Genomic DNA, 25,213 nt, shown 5'->3' with positions numbered 1-25,213 from the left:
TCTTAAGTCAATTGTTTTATGTTTTCGTTAAGACAAATGATATATATATATATTTATATATACCTATATATATAAATTTTATTTCCTACATGGAACACACATGCCAAGTTTGTATGAGGACACGCTTACAAATGAAACGTGTGCAAATCGGCATTAAATCTATACTTTATGCAAAAATATATATTACTACCACTTCTGTGTATGAGATATTTTGGGATAGATGTGGGACGAACTACATTTATTGTAGCCCACTATGAGGAATACTATAAAGTTTTCCAAATAAAGTTCTTTGTAACCTTATGTACCTAATTTGCTGCAATTTTCTTGTTATGTCTTCACTAGTTTTTATTTTTAAATTTAAATCTTGGCTGCGTCCCTGGTTGTCTGCCACCGGGGGTAGCGATGGGGGAATTTTAGTGGAAGAAAAAAAAGGTAAAATTTTTTTCGAGCGAGTATCAAAAATTGAAATGTATTTATCCATGCCTCAAAGCTAACAAAAAAATACAAAAACAGGTAAACAAGCCTGGATTTTTAAATAAATTAATTTATAGGTACCACATATTCCGATATATTACTTGATAAAAAAACTTCACAATTTAAGGTATACATTTTTATTGAACGCAGGACGATTAAGAAGCACATTTCAAAGCATTGTGTTTTAAAATTTACATTATTTGTAATTTAGTTTTAGGAGCAGAAATAACTTTTGAAAAAGTTAGAATTTGGTTTTTCAAATCAACGCACATTTGTCAGCTGATAAAAATAAATTGTACTAATAAAAAAAATATTTCTGAATAAAATGTCTGTATATCGCAACAAATTAACGAGAAAAAATATTGAGAACAGTTATTTACATGATTAGTTCTAACTTGTCGGCTTCAGCCAAAACCAATACTGAACGAATTTATTAATAAAGTTTTTGGGTTGGTTAGTTATTTGGTTTGATTAACCACTGGAATATTTTTTTTTATCACGAAATTTTATTCATAACAATGGAGAATAAATCTTCTTTTAAATAAATGATGAAATTTTCTTTGTTAACAAAGTGGAAGTGGAGGAATTGGGAATAAAAAAAAGTCTCTAAATCTTTGGAAACATTTTACCGAAATTTACCCTCTAAATCTTATGAGAGGTAAGATGTTTCGGGTGAAGACAATTTGTATCTTTGTATACAGTAAAGCGGGAGATAACAAACTAATAACGAACAACGTACAAGAGGAGTATTATAGTAAATGTTTTTGACAAATAGGGGTGAAAATGTATCAAGTATGGTTTTATTAAAAACATTTTATTTTCGAAGCAAAAATAAAACTGGAGGAAATAAACAAGAGTGAAATTGCCTACATAAAGAGTAACGTACTGGAGCTGGGGGCAATGCCTATACCTTAGGTGGTTTATATGTGCAGTTGTTATAAAAACGATTAAAGTGTAGCCTACTTATTAATTCACAAACGAAACTTTGAAACATGTACCTTATGATAAAATAGTTACAGCTCTGATAAATAATCTCTGTCTTAACAAAAAATAATTTTGAAACATAATATCAACTATCGCCACGTTTTCAAATTAGACCTAACGGTCATTTGGGATACATCCAGTGCCCAGTCTCGCCACACAAAAAAAAAATTCTGTACTTTTACAAAATAATCCTTTGAACACAAGTTGCCATGAAATAGTTTTAAATACAAAAAGAAATAAATCGTAACTTTGTATAACAATTGCTATGATTATTTTGATATGTACGTAATACGTTCTTAGAGATAATACTGAGTATTTCTTACGAAAATTTTGAAACAACGAAAAAGATAATCGAATATGCAATAATTTGACTTTATTTTACTAAGCTCATTTACGTGTTCAGTTATTACTGGAAAGCTATTCAGGAATTGTTTACAAATAACTTTAACTTTTGGAGGTATTGGGGTAAAAAAAAAAGCATAAATTCCCGGAGAACAATCCGAACCCAGTTTTACGGCGAACGCTATTTTTTAGTGATACAGTTGTTTCCATGTAAATGTACAAATTTACAAACATAAGTTATTTTATATGAATATATGTGTTCCGTTTACAAAAATTACAGCGCGGATCGCCGCATTGAGTAGGACAAGTAATCACAGCACTTCGAGGCCTTCTCGGTTTGCTGGACTGTTCTAGTAACATCTGCCGTCTGCATTAGCAATTTTAAACTTTCCCGCATATTTTACAGGCCTACTCCGGTTGATAAACTGTTTTACTTTTTTTTTAGTTTCGCTTGCAGATTTTTTACTTCATCGACGAAGTGCCTTTTTTTCCAGTCCAGGTCATGCAGTGCACTGGACCGTACATAAACAGATTACGTTCCGTTGGCTTTTTTCCTATCTAAATTAACTTTATTTTTAACGTTTTATTTTATAGAATTCATTGTAATTATTATGGAAAATGTTAGCAGAATACTGGCCGTTTACTTTTTGACCCGCCTTGAGAGGAGTGGGGCGGGATGAGAAGTGCGACGCTCGCTGGTGTTTTTTCAGCGCAGTGTCGCCTCTAAGCGCAAGGCCCTGAACAGGCACACAGTCTTCTCGTCGTTCACACGACAACTTTGAAAATTTAACGGTGACCATAACATTAGATGTGGAAGAAATGACTTTAAATGTGTAATGCAAGCCGTTGGGTGCTTTCAAGAATCTGTACTGGGCGTTCCATGTCTAAAAATAACTGTGAAAACGCGTGTGTTATGATTTTCCAGCCTCACAAAAATACGGTTAAAAAAACGGAATACGCGAACCAAACTACTCATCCGCCCCCGGCGTGTTCTTGTATGCTTTCCTTAAAGGTGTACCACTCGGATATCTCGAGTGGTTTTCAAGTCGCGAGGATTCATCTGAAGCTCTGCACACGGAATGTGTGGCCACGTTACTATTAACTATCGTTTGTAAGTAGCGTACCCACCGCTGAGAGCAGGTGAGTTTTCATGGTCGGATGCCCTTTGGTGGAGGAGGGGGAGATGGGGGAGAGAATCGAGCCCAACACCCAGTCGCGCCAAATAACTGTACTGCCTGTGTTCCAGAGTCTCAGCTGGGCCCACGAGCCCATCCACGCGGTGGCGCCCAAGAACATCAGTAATCGGTGCAGCATCCTCTCTCCAACCGCTCGTCATCACTACAGGCTGGCTGTAGCTGGCCGAACTACCTGCACTTCCTCTTGTGGCAGCGCGAAAAATAAATGTCTAGTTCCCCCGTCGAGGTCTCCTCTGTGAAGGCACTTCTCCTCTGGAATACAGACAGCTGTGAGCTCTTATTGGCCAGACCGTCACCTCCACTCTCGAGTGCGCGTGCCAGAGGGTGGGTGGAGCTCCGCCCAGCTAGGCATCTGGTTACCATCCGCCTGGACGTTGACAAACCAGCTGCACACTCTGTAAGCAGACTGTTTCTTGCTTGCAGCCAGCATCTGGCGAACTGACAATTTGAGACCATCAGAGACAGGTGTGACTTCCTTGATCGTAGGAGGAAGGGGAAACATTAAGCTCCAAACCGAGCCTAGCGCATCCTTGGCCTGACAACAATATATATTTTTTTATGTGACGTACAGCGTTATCTTTAGAAACGTGGTTAAAGTGAAAGATATAAAAAAACATTACGAAAAAGGTTAAAAAAAAAATGTCAATTCATGTTGTTTTATAATGGACGAGTGCAGCTCGATTCTTATTTTTAACAAGTTTAGTTTGCTAACATTGTATATGCTAGTAGCAAATATCGAGGAACTGTGTCGGGAAGAAAAGGGCTATCTAGGAAAAAAATATGGCTTGTCTCTATCTTCGGTTAGTGGTTTGAAGCTGAGAATTAGTCAGTTCAAGCCAATGTAGAACTAAATGTTTATTAGATTGTTAACGTTAGCCAAGTGTTTCTTTAGTAGAGTAAAAATGATGTAATAAGTATTTTATTAGTATATTTGATGTTTAATTTTTCGAACCTGTCTTTTTTGATAATTTTAATTAAATTATATTTTAGAATTGATCAGGGATTGAACCAAGGCTGTTTATAAAGCCGGAAAATAAATTGTTGAATTTTTTTTTATGAATTTTGGAATTTTTTCTGAATTTCTAGCTCAATAATTACAATTTCCAAGATGACGGCCAACATGGTGGGTGCCACATTAATAAATGAACATTGCACTCTAGCGGGTAAACATTAACTTAATATGGCAGCAGCGCACTCTAGGAGATGAAAACAATAAGTTGGCAGCTGTCTCCAGCAGACGAAAACATGATGGTCGCTTTGACGTCATACCGACTAGCGTAATATCTGCCTTGGCATTAGTGGTGTGATGTCAGTCTGTTAGTGGCTTCTGTGGAGGAAGGATCCGTCGTCATGCTTAATCGAATTTCCTCGTCGGGTTTGAACCCTGTTCAGTTTTATAAATTACATTATAGGAATTTAATTAAGTAATTTGTTTTTATTTTTAACTATTTTCCCATTAAAATTGGATAATAATTACGGTTTATACAGATGGCGGTATATTTTAAAAATGGTGGAAGTGCTTTATATTAAAATGTATTAATTAATTTCTTTGCAAATTTTAAAATTTTTTCGTTAAAATCAAATAATATTTACTAATTTTCAATATGGAGACTATAAAGAAAATTACAACCGAGGTTAGACGCCAGAAAGTTGTAGAATTCAAAATGGCGGAATATTCTAGGAAACAAGATGGTGGATCCAAAATGGCAGCAAAAAACAAATGGCGTATCCAAATTGTCCGCCGGTGTCAATGTCAAGGTCATGATATACAGCGACTTAGGGTGGCTTGGTTTTAGGAGTATTAAGCTGCTTTTAGGAATTTTTCAAGCCATTGAAATTTTTCAGGAATAAAATGGGAAATTGTCCCTCAAAAAGGTATTTTTTTCTCGAGACAGGTACATTTATAGGAATTTTTAATAATTTAGAGTCATTCTTGAGGAAATTTGACACCAAAATGGCCGCCATGACTTCATAATCCAAGATGGCGGACCGACAATCTCAATGAACCTCTTTTATATACTACTTATATATTTTTGGAATTTATCACAAACATTTCTTGCAATGTTGCAATATTTTCGTGAGTGAATTCGTGGGAATAAGTCGATTATTCATATACACTAAACCAAAACAAATTAACTCTTTAGGGCTGCTTAATATATTAGAATTACTTTAAATTCACTCCCTACAAAATGCAATAAAATTTTGATTTAATGTCGTTTTATTATGAAGCCATGCATAACGTTCTCAAAATGAGTTACTTATGCAAGATAACAGATATTACGTATTTAAATTTTGCATTTTCCTATTATATAAAATTTTTTTGTCCATCTTTATAAGAACTCTTTTGTTCATATCCGAAACAACATTGCCCTTACGTTCCTATAACCACGCAGGACAATACGGATACTTATGCGAAGAAGACAAAATCAACTGGTAGAATAAATTAATTATCTTCATCAGTGTAATTTAATTTGAATAAAGTTCGCTCTTTGGGGAGCGAACTTTGTACAACGATACGTTCCTAAATATCTAATAGCGATTTGCAACCACAAAACAGAAGAAGTAAACAGGCTATGTGATTATGAAAATTAAAAATGTACATTATAAAAGCATCATGATGTCCTTGCGGTGTAAGCCTCGGCGGGTTTTACGTTAGTAGCAGATATCTGCAGCAGTTTTTTTTATCGCCGTGCGTTATAGTGGACTGTTTTCCTCGATACCGGATACTGTTGCAGACATATGCCAATACCTGCATTCCTGTTTTACTTTCCCTAACTGTTGAAACGCATCCTTTTTTTCTAACAAGACAGAAATAGCACAATAGAGTGAGAGAGAGAGAGAGAGAGTTCTGTCAACGACAGGGGTAAATGAATAGCAACAAAAACTTTCGTTTATTGACCATCTGTTTTGTGTTGAAATATAAATTTAGAAGAGTAATACTTATATGATTTACAACTTATTAACAATCACAAAAGCATAATTTTTTCACACTGCATCTGCTGCTGAAATATTTATTATAAAAAACAACGTAAAAATAGTCACATAAATATTCTGTTACTTAAAAAATATATTAAGGAGTATGTTTTTTTAGCTAAAGAATACAACTTTAGTTCCGTAAATCAATTTTTACTGCGGTATTATACTAACAAATTACTTAATTAAAATGTTTAACTATCTGCTGAAAATATTAAAGTATATTAATTTTATAAAGAACGTTAAAAGTATTACGAAATTTACCAAAAAGATTTACATTTATCTATAAATAATTTATTAAGGTTCAACTTTACCTAACTTTAGGCTCATAGCGGTCAAAACTTATCCTGTTCACTTGCTTTCAAACATTCACGGCTGCTAAAAACATAATTGCTTTCACTTGACCACACCACTCTCTAATTTTGAACACGTGGACATAAATTACACACCAACGTTGAAATGTATGCACCTAGATCACTAGAAGGGCATGTTAACCGGCATCGTACTGGTGGAGGATTGAAAGCTCTTGATAATAAAGTAGAAATTATTTTTCCGTACTGTTTCTCGCCCTTGCTCTCTCTCTCTCTCTCTCTCTCTCTTTTCTCTCTTTTCTCTGTTATTCTCCCCTCCCTTTCTAGTGTAATTTAGCTGGAATACTATTCCTAGACAAGTTGCATAATGCCTTCAGTGGTTGTTAAATGTATTATTACCACTCGTTCCTGACCTACTTTCCCACCCTATTTAAGTTAAATACGTCCACGATTACTGAACTTAAAATTAAAAAAAAGTAACGGTAAGTCTAGCTTAAAATATCATACTGTAATCTCAAAGTAACTTGCCAAAATGTTTTTCAAACTGAAACCCTTCGACAAAACATGATTGCATTAAAACACAATTTTTTTAAAAATATTGATTATTCCAGACTTTCTCATAAGAGTTTTGATTTAAATTCAGTTATTTCCAATTCCTTATTTATTTTAATGACTTTTTTTAATGTGCCTACCACTATACCACAAAATGTTTCATAAAAATTATAGTAAGAGATGAAAAAATATAAAACTATAAATGTTCAAAAACACTTTAACGAACTAAAATAAATTGCTAGCAACTAAAAAAATTACTTCTGCAGAAATTCAAATAATAAAAGTAATTTGAAGTTTTAAAGTAAAGTATTAAAAAAAATTTAATTAAGAATATAGATGTATAAAATAAATAAAAATCTTATTAATAGTATAGTTATTCCTTAAAAAATAAACGTTTTGTAAATGTAATTTATAAAACTTATTAAAAAAATATTTACTATGCCAATGATTAAAGTACTAACGGAATGTAAAGAGGATAATTCTAAGCAGCAATATGCCTTTATGCCTATATGCTACATAAGTGACGTTTTGGAATCGTAATTTATAGCTTGATATTATTTATATTAGTTAAAATCTCAAGGAAACCAAGTGAAAAGCACTGTTAATATAAACCAACCGAAATTTTCTCGGTGCATGCTATCATTTGATGGCTGTAATAATTGTAAATTATTATAGTATTGTCATTATTAGTACTTGTTTAAGTTATGTATGTATTGAGTCTTTTTATTAAAGTGGATACATGTTTGTTGCATACACTTAAGTATACATGGGGTAACGTATTGCCCCAGTTTTATTAGTATTAGAAATATGTACCAATTCTGACATTTTACTCTGAATATCATTTACAAATATGTGTAGACATGTACTACCAACATACAAACTAACTACAGCTCATTGTTACGCAGTTTCGCACTGCGTAACTGTAAAGACTACCAGACAGAAGCCCCTGCCCTTCTGATGGATACCAACCGCAGCACAGGGGCGCGCACTTTGGATTCCTGCGCGCCGGCCGGCAATGCATCGGGGCCGCTCGGACCGCTTCGACTCCGCCCGGCTTCGCGGGCTTCGTCCGGAACTACCACAAAAATATATATATATCTAAAATAATAATAAAAAATCTAAAAAAAAATAAATAAATATATATATATTTTTTAGTTCTTATTTTAGTTTTATCTTAAGCACTGCACGTCCATCCCTGATTTGGGTGTTTGCATATTTCGGAACAAAATGCCTAGTTTGTAAATCATTTATCTTTTTTCTGTCTTAGTTTCTTAGTTTTTTAGGTGCTGACTGGCGGCGGAGTGAGTGGTCACTGCAACCACTCACCACCAGGGGCGCTTGCGTCCCTGGTCACTAAATCCAGTACTGGACAACTATAAAAGCGGACCACGAGTCCAAGTGCCCAACCCCCGCATGGTAGACTCTTTTCTTCTCTGTCCAACACTTCATCCAGACCATCCTCTGTCTCCTGTAAATTCCTACACGTAATGCATGCCAATTTGCATCCCGCATGAATGTGCCCAGGGTTTTCCCTGTGTCTATGCAGGTTTTACCTGGGCCCAACCTATCTCTAGTTATAGTCTAGATTTAAGAGTGAGGGGAGTTAGTCATGGCGCCAATCGCTGCCATGGCTGGCCAACCCCCTCCTAGCACATGATGCATGCGACCCTCTCCTTGCATGGCTAATCCCAGCATGACTAGGCGTATAGGCTTCGGCCTGAGACGCACCTAGGTTCCTCCCTAACCCGGACCCCTCCAAAATACACTTAGTTTTAGTTAGGTTAGGAAAAAAAATCGGAACTACCAGCATGACGTACTTCCGCCGCGGGTATCCAGACTGTTCCTCGGTCGGGGCCCGGCGGACTATAAATATGGGCCCAGCCAACGCTTCTGAAGTCAGTCTCTGACTCGCCCGGCTGCGTGAACAAGCGGTGACCACGACCCGCACCAACGACCTCCTCCTTCGCGCTGCCCGCGGACGTGCCGACCACTTCAGCAGGAAACTACGGTAAGAGACGCCGTCAGAAACTAAGTCCGTAAGGGACTCAGAAATTATTTTCAACATAGTATAAAAAACACAAGTCCGCGAGGGACTTAGAATAATTTCAAGCAGAAATACTTTCGACCTATAATATTTTCGCAGAGTGAGGAAACTGAATTATGCCTCGTATGTAGAATAAAGGGAATTGTCTCGTGAAGGTCACGGGCAATGGAAGTGTTTGACTGGAGCTGATAGTAATACGGCAGTAGAGCAGTGTGGCAAGTGACGGAGGATAGTTCGAGGTCACTCGCATAACGTAAATTATACCAACCAGTAGTACGTTGGTGATTAGCGTGACGACTGACACGTCCGTTACCAACGTATCCTTTACGTACCTGGATTTGACTGAACATTACTCTAACTTCCTGAACAGTGCAGGTCAATGTAACGACCAGTACACAGCTACTTAGTAAAGGCGTAGAACTACTGACGGGGCGAGTCCACAAGACGTCGCCAACTCCGTGGCAGGTGCTGATCCAGAACCACCCTGCCCAATCAACTGATACGCAACTGGGACGCTACCAGCGGGGTTGTCTGCTGAGTTATCCAGGAGGCAGCTACCTACCAAGGCGAGCAAATACAAAAATACTCGCCGCAATATTGGCGGGACACCACTGAATACGAGTACCGCTGTCATTAGTCAGGAGAGGTGTGAATAGAACTCGCTGCCTATATCAAATGTGTGTGTAAGAACAGAAACTTTTTAGTGTAATAATTTGTAATTTGGGTCTATAATAAGACCGAGTCTTACAGCAAAAAACTGTTTGATAACTTTAAAGTATTGTTTCCTTTAGTCAGATCACCGTGAGAGTGTATGTATTTTGAACTTAATCGACATTTTCATAAACTGTGTAACCGAGTTACAGGAAATATTTAAACTGTGCTATAAGTAATTTCAATTCAGTTGTACTTGATTATATTATTTAGCATGTTTTATTTTATAACGGTAAATTGATATTGTTTGGTAATGTTAAATTCAGGCTAGTAAAGATAACGTAATTTTGAATGTGCCTAATAATTTAACGTTCGTAAAATTGAGATTGCAGTTTGCTCTATAAAAAGTCACTAATTAAATTTGTGTATTTTGTATAAGTGAACCAACATTGTTAATCTTGTTAATCAGTTCACAGACACCCTGGGCAATTCTATTTGTGTTAGTCATCCAGTAACACCTCAGAAGAATGTCAAGCCTGATCATTCGTGTAATGAAGGGTGTGATGTTGTTACAAGTTTTGTCAATAAAAAACTTTTATTTCACGAACTTATGAACCATCTCTGAGATTCCAAACCTTGTACTCCCGCCCTTCCGGACAGGAGGTACCATCATAATAGAGTCTTAAATCAACTTGATAATTATTTGTTGCGGGACATGCAGACATCTACTCTTTTTCGTGCACATGGTCATATCACACCTTATACACAAGTTTAGCACACTTCCTAGAATATATTTCTGTTCGGCATTCTTTACTTATAATCACAAAAATAACACCTTGAAGACTTTGCGTTTTTGTGGGTGCCACGAGCGTAACCTGTTTATCGACTTCCAATATATTTTCGAAATCTTTTCTTCAGCTCTTGAGGTCAGTTTTTTAAAATGTGATTCACTGTATGGGGGCCTAGCCAGCTGTAAATCACGCTGCATTCCTAGACAACTTTTCTATTGTTCAAAAAACATTCCCTTTGTAACCGAACTGACATTATTTGTTACATAACGAGCAGACATCTACTCTATGATCTGTGCATACAGGCTTAGCACACTTTGCACAAGAAATTTTGTTTTGCGGTCTTTAATTCTATCACACAAATGACACCTTGAAGACTTTTATTTTTTGTGGGTAACATTGGTGTTATCTCTTTGTCAACTTCTAAAATATCTTCAATATCTTTCTTCAGCTCTTGAGGCAAGTTTTTTGAAAGGCGATTCACCATATGGGACATAGCCAGCTGTAAACCAAGCTGATTCAGAAACACTTTTCTTATGGGCTCCTTTGGCTTTGTGATTAGATTGAATAGAATGTTCGAGTTTGCGCCTGCCTGATCCAACAAAAAAAATATCTTAGTGGCCTTTCTTCTTGTTCGACGTGCTACTGAATAGTTGTGAACCAGTTGGTCAAACGTGTCAACACCACCCTTCGTAGAGTTACAAAACTCGATGATCTCTGGTTTTTTTTGTATCCTCATTGGCAGGCTTAATTGAATGCATTGTAGAAAGCAAAATAACAGATTTGGAGCGCTTAGGAGTGAACGAGACGAGTGTTTTTTTTCTTACAAAATGCAAATTACGACAGCAAAACAGCCTTCTTTCTATCTGGTAAGAAGCTAGCTGGAATTTCTTTTTTTGTTGTTGCGCAAGGTGCCCACGATTTTAAGACCATGTTTTTTCAACATTTCGTCCGCCAAAGGAATGGATGAGAAATAATTGTCCATCGTTATATTTCTGTTTGTTCCATGGATAGATGTAGTCAATTGTTTCACAATTTGACTGGCTGCAGGCTCTTGTGAAAGTCGCTCTTCTTTGCCTATGTAAGGCATTGTACTAACCATGTAATATGTCCTACTATCGCACATGATGTTTATCTTGAAGCCATATTTATGTGGTTTAGAAGGTATGAACACTCTAAACGGACAGTTGCCTCTGAATCCCAACAAATGTACATCAACTGTGCAATATGCACGTGGAACATAGCACACTTTACAGTGCTTTATAAATTTTTCGCAAAGCTCACGTATTGGTGAAAATTTGTCTTCTCGATTTTGGCTCTCTTTATCGTCAAATTTAAAACATGAAAGCAAGAACTTGAATCGTGTTTCACTGATAATAGCTCTATAGAATTTTTGGACCCTGTTTAGAAAACATTTCACTAGTAGAAAAATGTGAGTCTTTCCGAGCTCCTGATACATACAGAAGTCCTATTACAGCGAGTGTTTCACTGAAATCGGTGACATCTACATACCTTGTGTCTTTTTTGTACCTCAGTTTATGTCTTTATATTTCTTGGTTAGTATACATTACAATGCTATGAACCATAGCTTCATCAAACAACACCTTCCACGCTTTCAGTTCACTATCTACGTTTCTAGCTTGTCCAACAACACCTGGCAATCTCAGAACTAAGTTGTGACATCTAGTTTTAGATAAAGGCGGCGCCAGATTACTCCACTTGAATCCATTCCGGGCGATGACGAAATTGTTGGCGTTTTCACTGTCTTTTGTGTAAGAATTTTCTACGTCCGAAATTTGATAATCGTGTTTGGATACGATTTCCACATTGTCCTCATAATCACTTTCATTTTCGTCTTCGACCGAGTCCACTTCATTCAGCCATTGTTGCACAGTTATTTCAAAATCTGGGTCCATGACATTCACACGCCTTTAATTAGCCATAAATAAAAATAAAAAACCTACACTGCTGGAATTTTACACACACAAATGTATACAGGGGTGACTTTATACCCCAACACTTATCAGAGAGCAACAGGAACTCTTGAACTACTAGCTGTAAGTTCATAACCTCAACTGAGAATACTGGGACACTCAGTGTTACCAACTTCAGGATATGAAAGTTACCTTGGTAATAATAATTGTGTGGGGTAACAAGTTACCCCTGTATCCCTATAAGGGTTAAGAAACTTATGTAAAATAATATAAATTAGGACAGTCAGATAAAGATCAAAACTACATCACAGTTAGTTAATTTAATTTTTATCTTCTATTTGATTCCTTATGCATCATTTATGGCATATGTTTTTTCTTATGATTGATTTTTTATTAAGTAACATTAAAACACATAATATATTTTACCTTGATACATATAGGAATATATCTACTAGAGTTGGTTTGCAAGTGATGTAGTATTTGTCTTAGCACGTTTGCTGTTTGGTGTTGGAACGAAATTGAAAGGGAAGCATCAGAGAGAATGAGAATGGCCAGCAGCAAATACAAATCGTTGAAGGCGTCATCCGCGTGTGCTTGGTTCCTAGAAACCCACGCGGATGACAGCAAGACTTCCGCGATCACCGCGAGTGATATTTTATACATCTGAAAGTGTCTTTTTCAGGATGTCGGTAATAATCTGCTTGCTAGACATAGGGCGGAATGCCGTGCAGTGACTAAGCTTCCGCGTCGCGCGAAATTCTTTCCTACCGCCTGCAGAATTGGTTGAGGTGCCAATATTCTTCAGTTGCTGACGTCGATTTTGTCATGTTTGGTGAGAGCATTCCATGCCCTAACATTTTGCAGCTCCCAGGGACTACAGAAGCTGAGGAATCAGAGCCTGCGATAGCTCCAGTCGTGACTTCTGAACTGTCTGTTCAGCTAGTACCAGACTGCGCTTATGACCTGGAAGTCTTGAGCCGCTGAGTTCCCTCCTAGCCGATTACCTGAGAGTCTGCACTTCTAACCTAATGCAATGAATCATCCTATTGACATCACAGTATTATAGTTTACTGTATTATCCAACCCAGGAGCGTACACATTGAATCTGGTGTTTATATAATCAGATACTGTATCTGACGTTTTAATATAATATATTTATTATAATAAAGCTAAAGAATTTGTTTTTTTGAACGCGCTAACCTCTGGAACTACCAGTCGGATTTGAAATATTCTTTTTGCATTTCATAGTCCAATTCTGGAGGAGGGTATATGCTATTTAATATCTCGCTAAGACCCTTAGGAGCCAAACAAAAAGAAAGTCAGATATAATGCTAAGCGAAACCAACGTAATAGCTCGGGCGGGCTATGTGATGCGGTGGGAGATGGGAAACAATACTGCGAGTTCCATAGATGTATTAATACAAAAATGATATTATCAAAAGAAATCTAATATTGCTATATTCAATTGTTTTTCTAATTGTGTTGGCAAACTTTAATATTATTCTGCCAAGAAAACAGTTCTTTAAGTGAAATAAATAGCTGAAGATAATGTTTTCTGTTTTAATTATTTTGTTTAATTCATCAATCTTTTGAGACTTTTACCTCAAAATGAAAAGGAAGATGAGCGTATGGATAGGTTGGAAGTCAACTTAACACTTTCGAACAAAACCGGCTTAGGGTATCGAGTGCTGAACGTTCTCAGCGTTTGATTGAACAGAATGTTTGAATTTCCGCTCGAGAAACAAGCGTTAAAAGTTCACAGCGTTTAATCCAACAACGAGCCAGGTAAAATGTTATTATAGCACGTAGCCAAACCCAATTACTAAATTTGGCATTTGTTTATGACACTAATGTAGATAATTTCTAAATAAACGACGTTTACATGGGCAGAATGAATAATATTTTTAACAATTACCAAGCATAAAAATGGAAAACTGAAGCGCATGGTTTATGTTGCAGCAGTGGTAAAGTTAATATTCATAAAATCCCGGAACCAACACCAGTTTTGAAAGAATTACTATTAGTATACACTTAGGCTCAAAACAATTTTTAAAGTCATACAAGACAATATAATACTATTTCAAATTACTTCATTTGGTATTAAGGAAATTCGAGTGGGTATTTTATTCCTACATTTAAGATACATGGACAAGTCTACAACTTGATAGCAAATTTACTTCCTTCTCAAAAAGCGAAATTCGAATTTATGCAAATAGATTAGGTTTCCAAGGTGATCAACTATCTTTGCGTTCTAATTTAAATCCGAGTCTACAAATTGACCTTATTGACCAATTGCAAAAATATCTTCACGATCATAATAGTTATATTCAAAGTTTCAATATAATTTTGAAAACAGACCAGCGCACGATCTAAAACTAATTATAAACGCTGATATAAAACCTCCCAGCGATCACCGTGGTAGGTATAATCCTCCAAATGTAGACAATTCAATTCAATTCAATAGGTTTTTATTGACACACTTTTTTTTACACTTTACAGATCTTGTTATTGCAACATGGCATTCCAGCACTTAGTGCTCTTTTACCTAATTTAGTTTATGCATATTAAGTTCTGATATGGTTATAGTAAAACACTATTTAAATTAAAGGAAATTTAAAAAAAACCTTTAGCAATGTTTTTTGGAGCCTCTTTTGGCTCAATGTTTTTGTTTTGAGTCTACACCTAGAACATATTACACTATATATTATACACACATTCATAGAAACCAATTATTGTCTTTCACTGTACATAAACATGGCACTAAAATTAATTTAACTATTTACATACATAGCACTGTGGTGGGCGTCCATGGCTATTCAATTTTGGTGAGCACTGTGGCTGGTGTCTCTTTGTCTGGTTTCACATGCGTAGCCCAGTCAGGGTGGCCTGCCAGGGTGGTAATCGGTGATGGGTTTGTGTGGGTATGGGCGTGTAATGTCGTGTTGTCCGATGTTCTGAATGAGTGTGGACGGGTGTTGTGCTGCTTTGTTGAAAAATTTGTCTGTGTATTGTATAACCAAGTGGCGTGGTGATGGCGTGTCTGCGAGTTCGTGTAGTTCAATGTTAGTTACATATTTGTATTTACCTAGTGTTGCTCTTAGTAGTTTATTGAGACGTGTATTAATTTGGTGGAAACGGATGTTGGCTACATGAACAAATATTACAGAGGAGTACAATAGAATAGGGACGATGTTCGCCTTGAAGAGGCGCACTCTGTCCTTGGCTGGTAGGGGACTGTGGGGGCGGAGAATGGTAGGCAGCGAGTTAAATGCGCGGTAGGCCTGGGCAGTGGCAGACGAGAAGTGCGGTGGGAAGCGCAGTGTCACACCGAGGCATTTCACTGAATCGCTCCATTTGATCTGGTGAAAAATATGGCTTCAGTTTTGTAGACGATAAAGCTACATTTTTGGTAGATGAAGATAAATGTCCGAGAGATATTGTGTTAAATACTAGAGATGGTTGTCATCAAAGAGTTTCTAAGTTACATAGATAGTATGACACACTACCGTATCCCCTGCTCTTCCCACGAGGAGATATTGTGTACTGCATCAACATTGAACAACAAAATGGTGTTGCACTACCTAAGACAGTACTATGTATCCATTTTTATGCTTTCAGGCTAATGGTAAGAACAAATAATATGAACAGTTGACATTATTTTCGAGGATTGTTTAATCGATATTATGTTAATATGGCAGCAAAAATAATTATAAATGAATGCCTTGAATTTATAAGAAGGAATAAAAAAAAATATATATATATATTTGAGCTGATTATAATACAGTTCAGTATGTTATATTGCTATCTTCATTTACAGGAACTCCACGATATATGAATAAAAAGAGCCCAGATGGTTAGAAATATGTTTGAAAGAAACATTCGGGGATCAGATCTTTTTATCACCTTCACCTGTAATTCAGAATGGCCAGAAATTAAATTTGAGTTATTTCCATATCAAAAATCGCAAGATAGACATGATTTGATTTCAAGAGATTTCCATTAAAAACTTTTAAAAAAAAATAATAGACCTCCTAACAAAAAAAATATATTTTTGGACCAACTGGCAGAAAAGAGGTTTACCGCATGCTTACATTTTGCTATGGCTTACAAAAAAAATGCAACCAGATTCCATGGATGACATAATATGGGCAGAAATACCCGATGAACAATAAGATCCTGGACTTTACAACATTGTAATGAAAAACATGATCCATGACCCTTGTGGACCAAATAATCCAACCTCACTGTGTATGATAGAAAATATGTGTTCCAAAAAATATCCAAGGAGATTTATATCTGAGACACAAATTGATGATGATGGTTACCCAACCTATAGACGTAGAGCTCCAGATAGCGTGGGAAAAATAGGTGTATTGCATGTGAGGGAAACTGAAATTATTGTAGACAATAGGTGGGTTGTTTTTTATAATCCAGTTTTATTAAGAAATTTTCAATGCACACATTTACATGAAATTTTGCCAGTCAGTCAAAGCTATAAAAAATATGTAAATACATTCATTAAGGTTCTGATCAAGCCACATTTATTTCCACAAGAATAACTATGAGGTAGAAAAATATTTTAATGTTTGCTATATTAGCAATTTTGAAGCTATTTGGTGAATTTTTCAATTTCCTATTCATAAAATCTTCCCAGCAGTCAATTATTAAGCAGTCCATTTTAAAAATAGACAAAGAACTTATTTTCACGGTAAAAATTTTCAATACCGCGTTAATAATCCTCGTTCATCGACTCTAAATGGATTTTTTGAGCTATGCAGAAACGAAGATTTTGCAAAAACTTTGTTATACCATGAAGTGCCCCAAAATTATACCTAAGAAAGAAATACATTTTCTAGAAGAAAACGTGGATAATATGTTGATGTTTACCCTGGTGTCAAAAAAGACGTAACTTGAAGCCATGTTTATAATGTTCATCCAAATTAAAGAGAAAGTTTTTTTCTTAAGAATAATGTTAATGAATGTGCGCGGACCAACTTCTTTCGAATATCTTAAAATTGTTAATGACAATATTTTGGCAACATATAAAAGCCCTTGCAAAGGATTAGGAGAAAGAGATGAACATTGGGAAAATACTCTTTCAGACGCAGCTATTCTGAGTCAGCAACTAAACTTAGAGAATCATTTGTTATCATCCTAATATTTTGCCATCCATCAGAGCCAAATAAATAATGGGAAAAATTTGTAATAATTTGTGTGAGGACATATTAAATAGAGTTCGAAACGAAAACCATGACCCACTAATGCAATGCAATGATAATATAGACAATGAAGGGCTCCCATTGATAGAGGATAAAATTCATGACATATGCGAAAAAACTCTTACAGATTTCGGACTCCCGGAAAAAAATTCGCGATAATACCAATAATATGGACCTTCTAGAAGAAGTTTTGAGGAGATAACATGATTTAAATTAATTAAATTAATATATTTCTAATTATGAACCAAAGTTAGTAAGTGATCAACTTTTCGCTTGTAATTCTGTTTTAAAAAGCGTTTTCGCTGACGAAGGCATAAACATTTTTTTGGATGCTCCCGGTGTTACTGGGAATACTTTTATGACCAATTTAATATTAGCAAAGGTTAGGTCACAAGGAAAAATAGCCATAACCGTTGCGTCGTCAGGTATTGCTGCCACACTATTGACAGGAAAAAGGACGGCTCATTTCACTTTTAAACTACCCCTTATAATATTACTTCAACGAGACAGTGTGTGCTCTATCCGTAAAAATGGCTCATTGGGCAAGGTCTTGCAAGATGCAAGCCAAATAATATAGTATGAGTGCACCATAATTCAATAGAGCTCCGGTGGAATGCTTAGATATAACTCTCTCAGAGACATAAGTTCAAATAAATTTATGATTGGAATAACTTTGAGGTTTTCTGCTGATTTAAGACACACGTTGCCTGTAATATTTAGGGGAACTAGAACACATATTATTAAATCTCACTTAAAATCTTCCCCATCCTGGAAGTCTGTTGAATCCTTGAAGCTGAATACCAACATGAGGAGTCACTTAGGTGGAGAAAGCTCAGATTTCCCAATCAAGCGCCTTTTGATTGGTGACGGGAGAGTACCCGAATCAGAAAAAATAAATTTCTATTGATAAAAAAACTGGGTGATATTGTGACCAACATTGAATACCTTATCTCTTAAGTGTATCCGGATGTGGCCAATATCCATGAAATAAATTATAAAATGTGTGAGATGTCAACTTCAGCTGCCAGGAAAATAAGCGTTGACGCCATCAACGATAAATTATATCTAAAATACCAGGCGTCATTACATACTACCTGGCCATTTATACAATCATGGATCAAGGAGACGCCGTACATTACCCTCAAGAATGATTAAATTCATTGAATGCGTGTGGGCTACCCTAACAGTCCTTGAAATTAAAAATTGGCATTGGCAATTATTTTATTATGTAACCTTAGACTACCAAATAAATGTAACCGAACCATACTTCAAGTGAAATTTCCTATGAACAATGCCAAAGTAGCTATAGTTGTGACTGGGTCAGCAGTTGGGCAATCAGTACTAACTCCTCGCATTCCAATGCAACTCACATATTTACCATTTAGTTTTAAAATTTTACAATTTCCTGTGAAGGAATCGTTTGCAGTCAATATAAATAAAACTTAGGAATAGATCTGAGAGAATACTGTTTTTCCCACGGGCAATTATATGTCGCCTTATCTAGATCAGGTTGCGGAGAAAACCAGTTCATACTAATAACAAATGAAAATATGAGTAAAAATATTGTATATGCTGAAGTACTCTAAATAGTTTATAAATAATCCAATTTCTTTTAAATATGTGTAAGATAATTGTGTTTACTTAGTATGTAAAATTTTTATGTAAAAAAATTGAAACAGAATTTGATAAAAGAAAAGTCTTTTAACACATGACATTAATACAAAAAATAGTATTATCTATACTTATATTATAAAGCCGAAGAGTTTGTTTGTTTGTTTGAACGCGCTAATCTCAGGAACCACTGGTCCGATTTGAACAATTATTTCAGTGTTGGATAGTACATTTATCGAGAAGGCTATAGGCTATATTATATTATCAATAACATTAGGGATCCTTACTAAAAGTTCAATTTAGAATCAAATGCGTTGGAGGGGTTTAGATACAACATGCAGTACACGTACGAAGTTTGTGTTGACAATGCCGCAGGCGCTAGAAGTTTATTAAGCGAAATACCACTCACTGACGCACTCATCACGAGATCTCGTTAAATACGTAGAGTAGCGGTATTGCGGAAAAAAATGTTAAAAATACGAAAATACTTTTATTATATGCTCTTTTACTTCCTATTTTCATTACACCTGGCGGAGATAAGAAACTCCAAATACTTTAGGAGATATAGAATTTTTTAATTTTCATAGTTGGGCGATATTTCTTAAAAAAAAAAAAAAAATTAAAAATTCCGAAAATACTTTTATTCTATGCTCTTTAACTTCCTCTTTTCATTAAACCCGGCGGAGATAAGTTAAACTATACACCCGATTGACTTGAAATTTAGCATAGTTACTCATTTTGTGATGTAGACGCTCATAGAGAACGAATTCTGCGGAAATCCTATCCCAAGGTGAGTTTCAGGGGCGTTATATATCAATTTCCAGTTTTTGGTAGAAAATCACCATGGCAACGGCAGTTGCTTTGTTGATGCTTCATTCGTCTCTATGGCAACGACTATTTCTTTGTTAGTGCAGTCCTCATCTCCGTTGAAATTTTGCGGGTACTTTAAATATCAAAAATTGCCCTTTTTTCATATATATATATATATATGTATATATATATATATATATATATATATATATATATATATTACAGACTTGAAACTTCACAGTAATGTTCCTTATGTTACGCAGGATGACATTTTCCGAAAATTAGATCCCATGGGAGATTAAAACCAGGCAACAGTGGGTACTTTGTCTGCATGAGAACAGGATTTTGCATTGTTCATACCTGCTTAGTCTCCATGGCAACGGGCATCGTGCGGCAGTGGCGTACCACAAGGAGGGGCATGTATAATGAGCGGCGCAAGAGTGATCTGCCTGTAGACTGCCGTAGCGAAGTACGGGTACATCAGTTGTACGTTGCGTGCACGAGTCGGGAAACCAACGGTGCTATTCATTTTCTCTCCGGTACATTATACAGCATTGTAATAAATTTTCACTGAATTTTTTTTATTTACCATTACTGTAAATGGGAGATGTGGCTTAATATTTTTCCATTAGTATAGCCGTGCGAAGCCGGGTCGGGCAGCTAGTAAATAAATAAATACCAAAAAACACAGTAAAGTGAGTACTTAGAGCTAGTATAATATTTAAAATACAACGAAGATTTACAAGTTTGTCTGTTTCAATATACGCAACTTTATGAAGGAAATATTGCAAATATAACTTAAAGGCCTTAATAGTTAACGTAACGAATAAATTTCATGAGGATAAGTTCTTTCTTTATTTTGTGGCCTGTCAAACAATTTGATGTATCATAACAACACCTGGAATCTATAGTTTTAAACGAATCAACACAATATACACTACACTAGATTTTATTCATTTTAATTTTTTTGTTTATTTACTTCTCGTCTCCCCTCGTATGTGAAAGCCGTTAATTATTACTTTTAATAATAAATCCATCTGGAACACATGTATGTAGTTGAGTATACACAGGTATTTTCAGCTTGGGCTTATCCATGATAGAAGAGAGTGACAACCGCGATATTGAAAAATGTTTTATAATACTGATATCAGATTCGTTCTTAAGGATACATTGTTAGTTATGTGCCTTTCATCACAATATGAGAAGAATTTGAACCTCGCTCTTGTAACAAATTGTTAAAACATTGACGTAAGTGTGAAATCTTTTCTGAAAAGCAGTTATGAAAATATTATAAACTCAATTAAAAATAGAGAGGAGAGTAATCCAAGTAAAACCAAAGAAAGCTAACCCAGAAGTCAATACACAGCACAGAAGTCATCCAGAAACTAAATAATATTGGCCAACAACTGCCAATATGTGATTGTTTGACACCAGATTCAACAGCAAGAGGCCTGTGATTGGATGATACTAGAGCCGATAAGAATTTACGAAGATGAGCCTTCTTATTGGCTTACTATAAAAAGACCGTACCACCTTTCGTTTTTAAGTTTCTTCTCGCTTCTCAACCACGACGCTGCATGCTTGAGTACAAAGCGAAACGGCTGTACTCTAACGCTCTGAACAGTAAAAAAAAGTAACAAAGCAATACACGCGAAATACAACCTTCACTACCTATAACCCAAGACTTACCACATATTCCCGTCAGTATTTTTCTCTATCATACATAGCTGACTAGAACATTAATCAAGACAAATAAACAAAACCGAAGTGTCCTTCTGTGATGTTCGCAAAATAGTACAATTAATATTGCTTCTGTTAGAAGGATAATTTAACAAAATCATATGTTGAAAAGTATTTAATTTGATTAAGATATGGTAAAAATATATATTACAATAATGCATTTACGTAAAGCTTTTAACACGTGGTTACAATTTCGTGGCATAAATACATGGATATTTATACATATATATAAAGATATAGTAATAAATTAGTTTTCTTGGCTTACAATTACTAATAAAATATTATTTTATTTTACTTTTATTCCTCCTGAACGTAAAACTAAGAATATAATAAACAGGGAAGATTTACGTATCTTTAAAGTTGGTGTACATATAATTAGTAATATTTCTCGTCCTTTTTCTGTTTTTATATACTGTATCGTGTGAATTATAATGTTCAGGTGAAGTCGTAGACACAATTAGATTGAATAAAAAGTAGTGTAAAAATTTTTAGAAAAACTTGTTCCTAGTATTTGCAATTTTTTTCAGTATTTTACCTTTTTGTATGAGGTGTAGTACCTATATACGAAATAATAGCAAAGATCATTTTGCTTACTTTAATTGAGACTCGTTTGTTATAAAAATATCCGGATAAAAGTTAAATTTATGGGGTGTATATTAAATAACAACTTTATTACATGGCCAGCGGTCAAGTCAGCGAGGCCTAACCACCTTTACCCCATTTATTTTTATGAATGCGAGAACATAATCTGTACCACTCCGAGTAGGCAGCGTCACATGCACAGATAAAGTTAATTTGGATAAAGTATTCAGGCGTAGTGCTGGAGGGGTGACTCGTTAAGCCGAGAAAACGTGTAAATATTGGCCCCCACCACACTGCCGTGGGAGCAGGTGCGCGACCGCCTTAAACTTTTTAATCGCTTCTTCAAACACCGGAGCTGGCGTTGTTACTCATGAGCCGGCTACCTCCAGATTCCGCCTCGCGGATTAAAACACACACACCTCATCCCTTCTGCTTCCTGGGGTTCAAAAATGTTAATTCCCACCCCCTCTCCCTAAACCCCTCACACTTTTCCAAATACATCTCTTAACAATCTTTCCAATTAGCATTTTCCAGGGTGTCAATAAAAGAACGTCCCAGTTTCAATTCAAATTAGACTATTTACAAAGAATCATACATAAAATTGAAGGTAGGCTACATATTTTTTTATAAATGTTCAATATGTGCACGTATACTTATATAGCACACTTCCAAACTAAAGTTTCAATTTTCCTACACTTTGGTTAACACGTCCAGTGAAATGGAAGCAATAACATCTTTAATTCTGTGTCTAAACTCTGGAAAATCATTATGTAGTGACGGAACGTAGACATAATCTTAAATAAAGCCCCAAAGGAAAAACCAATCGCATGGCGTTATGTCAGGTGAACGTGGAGGCCAATGAAAAAAGAGCTCTGTCGTGTCGACCATTATGAACAGTCCAACGGTCAGGACTTCTACTTTCTACCACTCTCGTGCAAAGAGTTTCCGATGGGGAGGAGCTCCATCCTGTTTAAAAATAAAGTTTACCGGTTCACCCTCTACTAATTGGGGAAAGGCCCATTCTTTCGCGCTGCAAGCGAGAAAACGAAAAAGCAGTATTCGCGCATGCGCTTACTTAAAACTGTGTTGCTCTTTGTGATTTTGAACCAACACTCTTCAACGCTTACAGTCTATACTATTACATTTTATAACTGGGACATGCTTGTAAGGACATACTGTATAGCACACGACATCAGAGAGGGCACTGAGTGAAAAACAATTCACTAAATGTGTTTGCGACAGCTTCTGATCGAATATACGACTTCAAAAGAATTTGGTTTATATTGGTTTGTTTGTGCAATTATTAAGTGCTAAGTACATTTATAAGTAATCCTCGAGCGTTGTGGCTAACATACCTACATTTTACATCCCCGTATAACACTCCAATCAAAAAACTATAAATTTTTTCCTCCGTAAAAAAGAGAAGGCTACAACTCATCGTCTAATTGTTACTCAACTCATTTTACTTGCACACTAGACACACACACATATGTTGGTGTGTGCGTGTGTGTATTATTCTAGAGTATATTTTGAGACTATCTGAAAGACAAAACACTGTCTGTGTTTCGTGATCTATTGGGTTTCTTTCAAGTACACGTTTACTGTTAGTACACGAATCGCAGCAATCTAGTGCGGAAGCAAACGCGGCCTGAATGGAATGGACAAATATTCTGCAGTCGCTTCTCTTACAGACGGCCGCCAATCATAAGGAAGAAACCGACCTATTTACGGTTCTTGTTGCAAATGTCTCGTGTTTGTCTTTGCTGTAGTATTTTTTCTGTGACTAATTCCTTCCACGGAATTCTTTATGCTATCTATGTATGCATTTAACTTTTGAAAATGATAGATTTTGTTTATTTTTATGATGGTTTTCTTATTCATCTCATTTCCGTTATTGAGGTTTCTCTATTACATATAGTGTAACCACTCTATTTGTGTAAAAAAATAATTTAAATAAAATTTTCCCACTGCAAGAATCATTGACAGCACGTAGAAAGTAAGCTGTCCTGCAAAACCACGACGAATTAAAAAGTTACCATGTGCCAACTGCGAACGGAATATTTCGTAGTGACAGACTTCAAACTAAGAAACATATTGTAATTTAAGAGTGCTTCTTGTTCTGAGACATAAGTAGCATCCACGTAATCGGTGTTGCACAATCAGTGACAAAATTAAATTTAATTTCTCGCCCGATATTTTATAAGAATGTCTAGATGGTAAATATACCACCACGTTTGGATCACACGCCATCAACGCGTTTGCATGACAACTGGGTGATTATGACCAGTTAAAAATAAAATAAACCATGGTTGCCATCCGCAGTATGGGCGGAGAAAGCCCAACGCCAGAAGCCAATTTCCCACGATTTTTATATCCACAACCCAGCTGGAATTCGAACATAAGACCTTTGGCCGAACATCTAGAAGTTCCGACAATTAATATAAATCACCTCACTATCCTGTTCTAGACGTCACTGATTAACTATGAATGATTTCAGTCAAACGGAAAGTAGTAGCAAATATTTATTTTTTAAAAAATTATATTCCTTATTGCTATCTGAGTACCCTATACACGTTATCATACAGCTATTGTTTAGGCAAATATTATGTTTCTTGAATTTTATTCGCAATCGCAGGTATAATATGTGTATTTTGAAATGGGTATTCAGCGTCAAAATAATACCCTTTTTGGAAAAGGAGAGCTAGAATTGACCACTTTACATGCTCATTTCGTTTGCTATAAAACTTTTCTACTTGTCACACTTTACTGTGAATTTCAAAGGCAATTAAAGTTATTGATATTTAAATATACAAAATATTGTACATAGTTTACGTAATATAATTTGGTACAATGAAAATGTTGTGATAAATCAGTAAGCTCTAAAGTCAAGACGGTAAAAATAAAGCGCACACATGAAGGCTTTGTCTTTCTTTGCTCTAATTAATGTTTATTCATGAGATTAGAGCAGCACAGTTTCAGTAATCCTAGTATTCAAAATGCAA

Source organism: Bacillus rossius, chromosome 1, assembly GCF_032445375.1.
Source record: "Bacillus rossius redtenbacheri isolate Brsri chromosome 1, Brsri_v3, whole genome shotgun sequence".
NCBI lineage: Eukaryota > Metazoa > Arthropoda > Insecta > Phasmatodea > Bacillidae > Bacillus > Bacillus rossius.
Note: the sequence above shows the minus strand (reverse complement) of the source record.